General features: G+C 40.7%; 1 protein-coding gene across 6 annotated transcripts in view; it reads left to right on the top strand.

Annotated features, from left to right (window-relative positions):
* LOC109037407 (uncharacterized) overlaps window positions 1–14159 on the top strand; it is a 113247-nt gene that overhangs the window by 27906 nt on the left and 71182 nt on the right. The gene's annotated exons all lie outside the window — the stretch shown is intronic.

Raw genomic sequence — 14159 nt, 5'->3', positions numbered from 1 at the left:
GGGGGCGAAGTGGGTTTCCAGGGGTTACTCTCGGATAATTTCGAAATTTTAAAGCATCTAATATGAAGTTTGAGTTGACGTCATCATGAATTATTACTAGATATATTACCAAATTCCTTCTTTTTCCCTCCATGCCTCTCTTCTATCTATCTTTCTTAAATGGCCTTAAATGCTAAAGCACCGCTTTAAAATAAAATTATTTTACTACTACTACTACTTTCTTTCTTTCTTTCTTTCTTTCTTGAGGTGTAAATGGCCGTAGATGCTAAAGCACAGCTTTAAAATAAACATATCTTGCTACTACTACTTTCTTTCTTTCCGTCTTCCCTTAATTTTGATTCCTTTTTTTCGGGCGAAGGTAGGGGGGCACACGCTCCCTATACGTCCCCCTCAGATCAGCATATGACAATTCATGTTCTCCAATAACTCTCGTATTTGGCTGATTGTGCGAATGTTTCTATCCTTCAGCGGAACACTTACTTCATTCAAATTAGATCGGTAGTATTTTGAAGAAAACTCGATTAAAAAAAAAAAAAAAATTAATCGTTCCCTCTCATTTTGCTAACATAGCAAAATTTCATCAGGGATACATCGTCTCGTAGGAGGCAGGTATGTAGGTGGGTGACCAGTCGAGTGATTAACTTAAAACTTGTTTATGTAACGTGGACAGCACGAAACGCCGACGAATTAACGAATAAAACTTTTCCACTGGATACAAATGAAGAAAAATCAGATCATACGTCACAACCGGTTTTTATATTTCCCTTTTTTATTTTACATAAATGCTACGAATAAATCGATCAGTCAATGGGATTTTTTCAAATAAAAATATGGATATCATCTCCACCTGAAAGCCTAGGAGACCAGATGCTAGTCAAATGATCGGGTTTGAGATTTAGAGCTTACAGATTAGGGCAAGTAAGGGAAAATTTGCAAAAAAAGACTCGTCCAAGTTTCAAAAGGGTTTACAAAGTTTCTGAGAGGAAAATAACCAACGGTTTCTCTTCCTCTCTGTAAATGTAAATTTTCAAAAAGCATTCACAGGATTCTTTTGGTTACTTTTCATTTAAAAAAATTGAATAGTCGAGAATTAGAAACGTTGCATTTGAGGCACATATGTTTTGACTTGAGCTATGGATTTAACCCTGCTCTATTGCTTTCACGGATCGACAATGAGGTTGACATCAGCGACCGCAAGAGAGATGAGAATTTGTAAAATATGCTCGAGGAAACAAGTCATTTATGTCGAGGATTATGATGAGAAGGCTGAATACTGTCGGCACATTATGAAATCATAAGACGAAGCTGTATACTTTACGTGGATGTTGCTTACTTTGTTTCGCGTTCCTCATTTTTGTTGAATATAAGCACCTAACCTCACTCATTATACACACCTGACCTCGATGTCTCTAACGTGACCCGTATACCACAAATGCTGCACTGACTGAGGAATTCGCAAAGTAGGGAATCCTTGTGGGTTTACGACCTTAATAAGCTGATTTCTGGCTCCGCTTAAAATATGATTCGTCAAAGCTCTCCCGCTCCGGGCCGGATTGGTTGGGCCGGAAAAGGCCCGGACCCCACAGTAGGGGGTCTAAGAGGCTGGTATGGAATATCCCCCAAGATGAGGTCTGTGCCCCCCCTCCCCCCCGAAACGAAATTAGGAGAAATATCAGGGCTCCTAACACCCTGGAAAACTGCGGGAATTGTCTAAGAATTTTTTTGGCACCAGGGGACACCGCGGATAACTTCTAGGAAATATGTCAAAAGTTGGGTGATCTGTAATTTAAGTTTTTTTATCGTGTCTGGCAATACCGGGAATTTTTCGGAAAAGCAGGGAACATTTTGAAGGGTGAAAAAATATGAAACATCGCGGAATTTTTCCCTAAAAATTACCAAAAATCTGGGGAGTTTTCGCATGTTTGTCATGCAGATTATAGACTTTTTTTACATTTTTTTCATCATCATCATTTCGGCCCGGGTAGCGATCGTCAGGCCGCCACTCAGCCCAACCCGACCCTATACCTTCGGCCTCGCACGCGAGAAAGTTAGGCAAAATGGTCCGTTAGACCGAAAAATAGAATAAAAACGAAGTAACCATACCACGACCCACGGGAGTTAATTCTGCATCATTTACGTAGATCGCCCCCAAATCCCAAAAATCGACATTTTGCGAACATTTCAAATTTAGGGAACGATATATCGCAAGTTTGGAAAAAACTTGATCACAGTTTCCTGGCGCTGTTGCCACATTTAAAAACTGTTCTTTTCTGACTTTCTAACATTATTATTAATACAACATGTGTTTTAAAATTTTGGCTCCGTGTTCTTGAACGTAAAAGCGTTCAGCGAGAAACGATATTTCTTAATTATTTTTTTCCACCCCTCAAAATTCAACCTATAAGGCATGATTTTGAGGCGCAGCGAAGCTAGTTTGCGGTTCATCATTTGAATACTGTTCAGTCTGAAGTCGGCACCGCACGCGTTTGTAATGGATCTATTAATGTTTACTTAACGGTTAAGTACACTTGGGCAGTATTGCAACGACGCGACGCGACGGACGTCGAGGTGCTCTCTGCTCTCTGTCCTGTTCTGTGCTCTGTGACGTGAATCACCGAATTACGTCGCGCTTCGCTTACGTCGCACAGTGGATCGAGTCTATTTCAGAGGTCGGACATGCATTTGTGGACTAAAACTGCAAATTTTGATGTCTGTTTTGTCAGATTTTAAATTTTTAGGGGTGCCTCTAGAAGAGAATTTCACGAGAAAACTAATGGAACAACTTTTGGAGCCTCAAAGTTTTTCATAAATAAAGTTATAGGCGTCTAAAGTTTTTGAATTTTGTCCGACCTCTCCTATTGACTCGATCCAATGTGCGTTGCGTTGTCCACTTCCGTGGAGTCGCAAGCTGCGCCCTCGCGTCATCCTCCGTTGCGTCGATCTAAATTGTTTTATTTTATATTTGAATCGGTCAGTTTCAAAAAGGCTCGAGCGCCAAAAATGAGAATTCGAGAAAAATGGTAATAACCGTTTTAATCGACTCCTTGTAAATCTCAGAGCTCAAAATATTAAAGCGATTAATTAATTAATCACATCATTAAGTAATCTGCAATTTAAAACGGGTTGGTTCATACAGTTTCTACCGTTTTTTTCGTGTTTTTATATCTTGGCTTGAGTCCTTTTGTAATTGATCGATTCAATTGTATGTGTGATCCAACGTGGTCAGTCACGAATCACTTATGATAAGTCGGGCAAAAAGAGCCTTTAGGCAGCCATAAAAAACAAGAAAAAAAAAGAAATGCGATAACTGTTCCTCAGGTTTCGGAGAATGGTTCTGTAGTATTTGGCGTGAAGAACACCGGAAAACTTGAGGTATTGTATTTCAGATAGAGCAATTCGAAATTCCGTCAGTCAGGGATCATTTATGATGAGGTCAGGCAAAGAGAGCCTTCAGGTGAAAAAATAGAAGAAAAAAAGAAAGAAAAAAAAGTACCATAACTGTTTCTTAGGTTGCAGAGAATGGTTCTGCAGTAGTTGGTGCAAAGAACACTGGAAAATTCAAGATATTGACTGTCAGTGCAATTCAGAGTTCAGAGGGGGAAAACGGAGAGTTCAAGAAAAACGAGATTAAAGTTTGCCGCCGTTAGAGGTGTTGAAATTTCGAGAGAGCGATAATCTTTCAAAGAAGGTTCAAACTTTTGATTTCATCTCGCGGTACGCGAAAGTTTTGGATCCGTATTTTCTGTATCGACTGTTAAAGTTCACCCGTGGTTGTTCCGAAAGGTTAAGCAATTTGACAGGGGAGCGCAAATATTTATAAATTCGAAAAACACACATTAGTGTCGCAGTAATACTTTGACTGAACCGACAGAAAATGTAAGACCCCGTAAATCGTCCACTTGCGAGTCGCCTTCAATTTTACCGCATAGGCAAAAAACACACCTTGGAGCGCGAATAGTTATCTTCTCTGAAGATACTCATCGATCTTTCTCAATAAGCCTTGATTGAGTAGAGCCGTACGCCAGATTTTTCCCCCAGATATTTTCGATGACGCAAGCACAGTTCGATTTTGTTCGCAATGTGGTAATAGAATCTCTAATTATTGAACTACAATTGAGAGTGAATTATCCGTACCCGAACTTGCAACAAAGACAGTGCATGAGTAATTTTCCCCCTGTTTTCCCCCTCAAATAAATCGTTTGTTTCAGCCACTAATTTAAGGAACAGCCATGTTCTTAATTGCTAACCTCATGCTAACTAATGCTCCATTTATTTCAACCGATGTTCACCCGTTATTTGCATCCCAACGGTTCATACTTTTGCCCAACAACTTATTTTTGTCGTCTTTAACGGATGAATGTGTTACATCCAAATAGGAGACGTTCGTAAAAGCTGAGGGAAAATTCACACACTGAAAAAAAGAGGTTACGGGCTACATAAACATACCGCCCGTTCCGGGCTAAGAGGCCGAAAGTTGCGAGTGCTGGAGCCGTAGCTTCGATTGTTCCGGGTTTAACGCCCGGAACTTTCGGCCTCTTGGCCCGTAAAGCGGACGGTATATCTACGTAGCTCGCAAGTACGCAAGTACGGCTTCCACGGCCGGAGTTTTTTTTTCAGTGCAAAAATTTCAAAATAAGTACCGAACCGCTCTTGCGTAAAGTGGTCAGTTAATTTGTTCATTTATTTTTAGAGATATCATTATTTATTCCATCTTTTGAGAATACTTCAGCTTCTGCTGCTCTACCCCTTCTCCATTCATTTTCCTCCTTTCTTTCTTGCCTTTCTTCTATCCACTCTTTCTTGACCCGAGGAGAGGTCATGTCACTGGGGTCAATGCCATGTCTCTATGGCTTCTTTCGCGAATCCGCCAATGCTTTCTCCTCCGATCTCCATCTTCAATGGCGCCAACATCATGTATGCACTTGTGCCAGTGCTAAATTCCACGTCACGGCCTAATAAATCAGACGCGATCTCAGAGGAGTTCTGCATCTTCATCTGCTTCGCTCCCGGGCTATGCCACTCATTTTTCAAGAAAAAAGAAAGAGCACTCAGCCATGTCGCGTGTTCCATGCGTGCCCGCACACTTGTATTTTTTCTATTACTCACTCACACATTCCTCTCCATTTTTTTCAGCCACGGTCTAGCCTGCTGAGTTTGTCTGGTTCTTGGAAAGCTAAAAGAGAAATCCACGTTACTTTTCCACGAACGACTCTACATAATATCGTCGGCCAAACTACGAAACCACATAACTCTATTGCGGTGTTTCAAAATTTCCGCTCCTATTTCATTTCTACGAAGAGAAGCAAGCCAATTGTATACCGTGAGATTCATGCAGAATATTCTGCTAGCGGAGCAGAAAAATCAAGGAAGTTTTCAAGACGTTATGTTGGCTAGTTTTCCAGAGAAAAAATGAAGTATGACAGGGAGTCTGAAAAACTTCAAACGGAAATACGCGATTTTGCACTTTGCCCGTAGGTACTCCACAGCTTTGCAGTGTACTTTATGAATCTCGTTTTTTTCATACAACATAAAATAAATAAAAAATAACTTTCCGAGCAGGTTTTGAATAACTCTATTTATGAAAATACGTCTCGTGACTGCAATTAGCTTTTGAAACGGCACAACTTTCTACCAAGATTTGAGAAGAATCAGCCTATAACGGCACTCTACTTTACCTAATTTCTTCTTAGGTTTTACTTTCTCAAAGAATAGGAGATCCAAGCAATACTTATAACACTTTGAAACTCTCCGTGAATTTTTCTGAGACTCTTCTCTCAAAAGAGGGTTATTCATATAGGCGAAAAATGTACCCAGCCCGGAATGTACGAAACTTTGTAGGCTGATAGTACTAGTTGAGAGAGGCTTATCCCTAGCTCCGTTTTTGCAGGAACCCCAGGGAAACAGCGTTGCCATTTTTTAAAGTCGTAACCTTCAAACATCCATAACTTTCGCAAAAATGCAGTTACAGAGCTCGTATTTATACCAAAAAACGCAAAAAATTACGTTCTATCGACCTATGCAAAAGAAATTTTAATTTGACTCCACTGTTGCCACGTTTCGGTCATTTTTTTAATTTTCGTAATTATTTAAAATCACGTTACCGCCTAAAAGAGTGTTTGCGGTTGGTGGGGATTGAATAAAAACCTGTCGGAATTATTGTTCGTTCGATTCCGCATCCATTGATATATTATACTTTTCTGAGAGACTTAGGGAACACGAGTTATAGCGATTTGAAAATTCGGCAACACGCCCGACGCCCGATATTGACGCTCGTTTCGGTACGTTTCGCGACTCCGTGTTAAAGCAAAACGCCTAGACCAAGCAAAATTCGAAAAGTCAGCCCATGATTTGCACTTTTTTGAAACTTTTACACGATTTTTAAGAATTCAAGTAGCGGCGGTGTTGCCGGTTTTCAATGAAAACCACCGCTGCGATCACAATTTAAAGTAGTACTCATTTAATCACGTTCAGCTAACTTAAACTGACCATTTGCGACATGGTGTTCACAACATTGCCTAATTTCCGTCGGAATTCGCGTAGAGGCGGGGTTGCCAGTTTTCATGGAAACCGCCACCGCAATCACAAAAAAAAAATGTATTACTTATTTATTCACGTTCAGCGTTATTCTGTAGTTGGAATTGTTTATCGATGGTTTCTGCTATCTCTCTGCAACGGCGGTGGTGCCCGACAGTAACGAGATATCGATATTGTATAGAGATCAAGAGCAATGGATCTAGGTCCCCTGCCAAAACTACTCATCGGACCGATTGAGTGATTTGTGGGCTTAAATTTCGATATCTCGTTACTGTCGGGCACCACCGCCGTTGCAGAGAGATAGCAGAAACCATCGATAAACAATTCCAACTACAGAATAACGCTGAACGTGAATAAATAAGTAATACATTTTTTTTTGTGATTGCGGTGGCGGTTTCCATGAAAACTGGCAACCCCGCCTCTACGCGAATTCCGACGGAAATTAGGCAATGTTGTGAACACCATGTCGCAAATGGTCAGTTTAAGTTAGCTGAACGTGATTAAATGAGTACTACTTTAAATTGTGATCGCAGCGGTGGTTTTCATTGAAAACCGGCAACACCGCCGCTACTTGAATTCTTAAAAATCGTGTAAAAGTTTCAAAAAAGTGCAAATCATGGGCTGACTTTTCGAATTTTGCTTGGTCTAGGCGTTTTGCTTTAACACGGAGTCGCGAAACGTACCGAAACGAGCGTCAATATCGGGCGTCGGGCGTGTTGCCGAATTTTCAAATCGCTATAACTCGTGTTCCCTAAGTCTCTCAGAAAAGTATAATATATCAATGGATGCGGAATCGAACGAACAATAATTCCGACAGGTTTTTATTCAATCCCCACCAACCGCAAACACTCTTTTAGGCGGTAACGTGATTTTAAATAATTACGAAAATTAAAAAAATGACCGAAACGTGGCAACAGTGGAGTCAAATTAAAATTTCTTTTGCATAGGTCGATAGAACGTAATTTTTTGCGTTTTTTGGTATAAATACGAGCTCTGTAACTGCATTTTTGCGAAAGTTATGGATGTTTGAAGGTTACGACTTTAAAAAATGGCAACGCTGTTTCCCTGGGGTTCCTGCAAAAACGGAGCTAGGGATAAGCCTCTCTCAACTAGTACTATCAGCCTACAAAGTTTCGTACATTCCGGGCTGGGTACATTTTTCGCCTATATGAATAACCCTCTTTCAAAGTAGAATATTCCGTTGTTTTCTTGTAAATAAATAAGTAAATGAAATGTGAGAGAAAGTTACACGGAAAAAAAAATTGCTGATTCAACAATTCAATTGCTAAAAACAGCGAGTGCAATGTTTCAACGCAGATTTTACAACAAAAAAATGCTACTTTAACCACATTGTAAACTAATTTAACCACGGGGGTGGTTAAAGTAACATTTTTTTGTTGTGAAATATCCGTTGAAACATTGCACTCACTGTTTTTTAGCAATTGAATTGTTGAATCAGCAATTTTTTTTCCGTGTAGGCAGGCAACGTGTGATGTAGTTACGCTGATTTTAGTAATGGCGTCCAAACATCGCCGGAATAGACGGAACGAGTTTACCCTCAGAAATGAAATTCTCAATGCTCAATTTATAACTGTTGACATACAGTTGTGAAATTGAATTATTCCAGAATCAAGTTCAGTCCATTGATGCCTAGTTTATCCCGTCGGATTTCTTGAGTTTGTAATCAATTAAAAAAATGTATGAATAGGATTGAAATCAGCAGGGAAAGCAGTGCGATGATCAATTGAAAAAAAATATAAGAAGAAGGAAGGTAAATAGGACATTTGCAGAGCTTGGCCGATACCCGGTTGCCGAGAAAGGTTAGGTTAAGGTTAGGTTTGAGGTAGGCTCCGTGGGGGCGTCCAGCTTAAAGGCAGATAAGTAGATGACGTTTAAAAAGAGATAGAGAGATGCCATCTTCCAGAAAATCTCTTCCTTGACAGATTCTAGTGGCGGTTGATTGTCACAGAGCGGTCTAGTTCGCTGTAAAAGCGACTGACACAGACCCTAAGAAGATTAAATTTTTAAGTCAGGAGCGCCATTGACCGGGAGGGGGGGGGAGGGGTGAGGGGCTCTGAGGCAGGCCAAGCATTTGCCTGGCCCTGTGTTTTAAAGAAAAACCCCTTGGGGCGGTCAAACCGCTCGGCACGCAGGGCCGAATTCACCTACTTACCGCCCCCTTCTCATTCGTTTTGAAACATCAATAAAAACCATCAGGTGAACGTGCAGCGGAAAGGGGTGCATAAGACGCGTTTACTCGTGTTGGACACATTTTTTGCGAAGTCCTGTCAACATTACCAGCAAAAGTTCACGGAACTTTGGGCGAAAGTTAAGTTCCGTGAACCTTTCTCTATGTGAACAAGGAATTCCATTTATAAGAAATAAACAGAAAATTATGAAAGAACAAACTGACCGCTTTGTGTTTGACGCAATGCGTGAAACATTCCCACAGTCAAATAGGCGCTGTGCGTTTCACACCGACCGCTTCTGAACGCACTGTGTTTGACGCAATGCGTGAAGTATTCATGCAGTCTTGTAGGCGCTATGCGCTTCGCGCCGACCGCTGCTGACCGCACTGTGTTTGACGCAATGCGTGAAGTATTCATGCAGTCTTGTAGGCGCTACGCGTTTCATGCCGACCGCCGCGCCGCTCCGTTCCAGGTTAAAGTGCGTGTTTGGTTTCTCTCTTAACTCGACTAATTAAAGGTGTTGTCTCTTGTATCACTGAAAGACGACAAAGTTAGACATTACTTTACTTTTACTCTCAGGAAATGAGAGATTTTGTCGCCTTTTCTCATCTGTAATTTATTTTCTGAATCCGATTTTTTTCTCTCTTTTTTTGATACCTACATTAAAAAAATTGCAAAATTTGCCACCCCCTAAATTTTCGGACATGGGCCGCGGCCCATGTGGCCATCCCCTAAATCTGGCCCTGTCGGCACGACGGGCCAGGGGAAACAAGAGGAAAAATTGTCAGAAGGAGTCTGGAAGATGCGCGTGTGCGGTTTCAGTAGTGAAAAGCTGAGGAAAAAAAAAAAAAAAAAAAAAAAAAAAACCCGTCACTTTTTTGCCCGGCCCCGCAGGAGCCCTTGTTTAAAGTGTCTCATTTCGCCTAAAAGACCGGAGATCAGCACACCTAATACCTAAATACGAATTAGGAGGTGTCTAATTGACAATTTTTTCGCTTTGTTTGCCGTTAAATGAAGATATAAGTTATTGCAATTACAGAGGTGGCAAGCACCTTGTACACTAATTGATAAGCGAGCGCGCGTACCTAATGAAGGCATAATACGACACTTTTTGGGAGGGTTTTTTTTGGTCGTTCACGCCGTATCGCAACGTGACATTGATGTATCGGACTGTCTCGATAACGCCTCAATTCGCCGGAACTGCTTATAAAATGCTAATTAAAGAATTTCGCGGCTTGCCGTATGCTGCGGGCCTCGGGTGAAAACGGTCAAACGCGGGCTTTCCCGCGGCTACACTGCCGTGCCAAGGAAAAACGCCGTATGAACCTTCAGGCGTTGCCAAATTTCCTTTGGTAAATAACGAATTTCAGGGAAAATTTTTCAATATTTTTCCTCCAATTTTTTAGATAATTTCGTTCGCAATTTCACCTAAAGTTCCTGAAAATTTCGAGGGAAAATATCCATAGCTTTCCTCATAAATGAGCGTTTTATCGAAGGAGATTTGGCAACTCTCGAATGTTCATACGGCGTTTCTCCTTAGCATGGCAGTTCAGACCGTCGGGCATCGACCTCGCCAAGGGTCCACGTTTCGGACGTGACTCTTGCGCTATATTGCACCGCACATCCCTTTACATAGTTTTCCAGACTAAACAACTCAACTTTCAACGTCACAAAATTTCCACCCGCAAATCGTATTTTTATTGAGAGACTGTTGCGCGTTTCTCAATAAAAATTTCGCTCATATCTCCTCTGATAACGAGAAATAGTTAACAAAATTGTGGACGGATCCTTTTAAATGCCCCACCTGCCGCCTGCGATACGAGCACTAAATCCATAAAACTTTGACGTTTGAGCCCAACGAGGAAATGCGGATGTGAGTGGGATCACGTAGAGGACCCACATAGGGAAAGTATTGACCTATCAATCCTTCTACCACGGAAAAGTGTGCCGCCATCCGATCGGTTGATGAATTTTAGGCTTTTATGGGAGCCATATTGGTAAAAGGTAAATAAAAAATGACAAATAAGGACTACACATGATACACTGGGTCTGATTTGAGGATATTTTTGTCAAGAGTTACTTTTTCAACTACGAAAATCATTCATTATTTCCTGGATGATATGAAATTCCCTCGATCGGTATTGTCTACATTGGTTCATGAGCTTCAGAGGCAGTATTTCTATTAGATAAAATTAAAATATTAATCTTAAGTTACATTTAAACTTTTTAAAGCTGTATCATCCATCTAAAACATGTATGTGTGTATTTTGTACAACTTGTTATTCATGTACATAAAAAAAAGGTTCATGAAAGCAGCCTCATGAAATGCTCAATGCAGATGAACCGATTAGAAAACGATGTGGACTTGTCAATACTCTCAACCTTTTCAGGTACTCAAGTGTTAAGACACGTTGACAACGATGAGGAGGACAGACGTATAAAACTTGGCAACGCTTAAGTCAGTGCTCCGCCCGCTCCGCAGTGCAGTGCGCGGGTTTACTAGTTCTCAACATTTATGAATGTTGGAGCGTGATTAAAGCATGACGCAATTTAGACAAACAAACAACCGACCAATCAACCGGATAAATATGTGCATATGATCATGTGGCCGTAATATTTGAAGCTGCGCTGTTATCGTGCACCGACTCACTGACACTTTAGTTGGCTCTGCGCTCACAAGTCCCAGCACGCATCCGGAGCTTAGGATGAGGGGACTGTGGCGTGGCGTGCTTTGCGATATATCGATTGATATGCCATTTAAACCTATGGAGAAGGGTCGATAGATAGGGTGTTCGCAGTGAACACCTTGATAATCGATTCTGTATCACAGCTTTAAATGGGAAAATTTCGATATCGATCAATCACGCCTCGCCACTGGAGGGGGAGGCTGAGGTAGAGAGGGGGCAGGGCTAGATAAGATGAATCCACTGAGGATTAATTTTTTCCGCCATTTTTCCTCGTCAATACTAGATCACAGAAGTTCTCAACTATGAGTAATATACTGAAAAATAAACTGGTCAGTTTTACATTAACGGAGTCCGATGAAACGTGCCCCTGTATCTAAGGTGAAAAATCAAGTCGTTCAGGATAGCGAAAAAACTGGTTTCGGGGTCAAAAATATCGTATTTCAGTGTTTGATGTAAAATTAAACACTTAAGAACATTGGTTCAAACTTTATGCCATGATTTGCCTGATTAAAAATGGTTTAAGCGTTTGAAGTGAATCTTTCTAAAACGGACAAGAGTTCTGACCTAACGTAACAGAGGATTTTCGAATTTTTTGGTCCTTAAACTTTGAATGCCCGACTGAAGAAACAACTTTTGGGTCTTCTTTGATGATACAAAATTAACCCGCCCTGTGAGCCGTGGTATAGATATCTCATTGAACTCCCCATCTTGAGGTACCTACATTTTGCCCGACTCCTGTCACAATTATAAGATTTTGATGGTTGGATTTCGCAAATTAGCAAAAAAGAATAAGATCATCCTAACCTTCAAGTTTTTATGTCTAATTTTAACAAAAATATCGTCCTGGGAATAACACCGCCGATTACATTGCCTTATACTACACCCTAGAATCTCATGTAAGTGAGACAATAACCCACGGTTGATTTGAGGCTTCAAAATATCAAGCAAGTTCAAAAGAATGAATCTATATTTGTCACATTTATTTGATCCACATTGTGAGGTTTCTAGTGAGAAAAATCATGTGATTTTAAAGTCCTGAGAGGATCACATCAGTATCAGCTGTACGATTTCGGTCGGGTCGGTCGTCCGTACGCGACTTAAACATTAGGGCAAGAAAGAAAGAGGGTGTCAGGAGAGTTGTAACATTACAAATGGGATACATGGTTTCGTAATTTCACCTTCACCATCGAGTCATCCTCCGTTTCCCATAGTGTCGCAGCCGATGGATGGGTGAGAGGAGGCAAAGTTCATTACAGCGCCTGGATGCAACTATACGTGCTCCATGGATGTGCGTGTTGCATGAAAAAAATTGAAGGCGCCCTGGTTATTCTCGTTTGCACCAAAATGCGCGCAATGTTCATGTTGCGCCGCGCCGGTGTTTCATAACCATAATGGTGGCGAAAATATCACATCGAGGACTTCTAATACAGTGCATTTTTCGGTTTGATAATTCTCACTTCTTTTTAATGTTTTCATGAAAATACTGCTTGACTTTTTTGCGGTGAATTTTTAGAATATATCGTCAAAAAAAGAATAAAGAGGAACAATATATTGAGGAAAAAACGATGACTAGGCTCTCTTCGGAGAGTTACACGTGACGAAAGATTCGTAAAGTTAGAAATCAAAATATGTGTGGTTTGGTAAGTTCACTACCACCGAGTTATTCTCCGTTTTCCGGAGTGTTGCAGCCAATAAATGTGCAAAAAGAGCCAAGTACGAGGAGGAGTGCGCTTAGCATGTATGGCAATTGTCAACATCACTCAACGTTGCTGAAGTTTGAAGATCCTCCATAATTTTAAGATATTATAGATTTCATCATTAACCTTCAGTTAACGCTCTTGTCCAGCAGGTAACGCGGTACAGCTGTTTTTGCAGTCGTAAATTAGTTCCGCAGCTTTAATGAATCCAAACCTGCAGCGAATGCAAGTTCCGTTTACTCAATTGAACGGGAAAACCAATAAATTAATGTTACAACCCATTGCTGCGTCAATAAATAGCTTTAAATTGCAACGTTCCATTTTGTGAATGAATGCATCCTCAATTCACATCCACTATGGACGCAGCTAATTTTAGTTTCAGTCAGGAAGCGAATGAGCAGTGCTCGTTTGCCTCGATCGGAAATATATCTCTTAAATCTTTAATCGTAAGTAGTTAAATACGGGAGATCGAATAAAGTTGAGTTTTCTATCAGCTTTTTACGACCGTTGTCGAACTAGTTTTTTTTTTTTTTTTTTTTTTGTATAGAGATAATGTTCTTTTTATGGGAGAACAGTTTGCAAATGGCTGCACTGCTATGCAAAGTACCAGATTGAGAAGCGCCTCAATTCAACCTTTCTATACTTTTGTTGAATGGTTATTCATTTTCATATAGAAGCATCGTATGCAAGAATCGAAAGTTGCATAGGTACTAGACTCGGCTTGGATATTATGCGATTCCATTAAAATTAGCGGATAAGTGTGGCTATTTGAGATGTGCTAATATAATATGTAAGAAGTATGGGCGTTGATGAAAATTTTCTCTGGAAGGAGGGGGCGTTGTCAAATGTCCATATTTTTCTTTTGGGAAGTTAATGGAATTGCTGCATTTGATCGTTGCTTTTTAGGGGAAGGTGGTTGTGGTGGGAAAAATTCTATGGGGGGGGGGGGCGCCCATACATAGCCATGCACATAATTAGCGTGGAGCGCAGTTCGTCAGATAAAGAATTCATGCACTGATAACGTCTATAGTACGTAACTGCGCTTTGTTCCT

The sequence above is a fragment of the Bemisia tabaci genome, chromosome 5 (genome assembly GCF_918797505.1).
Source record: "Bemisia tabaci chromosome 5, PGI_BMITA_v3".
Taxonomy (NCBI): domain Eukaryota; kingdom Metazoa; phylum Arthropoda; class Insecta; order Hemiptera; family Aleyrodidae; genus Bemisia; species Bemisia tabaci.
Note: the sequence above shows the minus strand (reverse complement) of the source record. Positions and strands in the feature narration are given on the sequence as shown.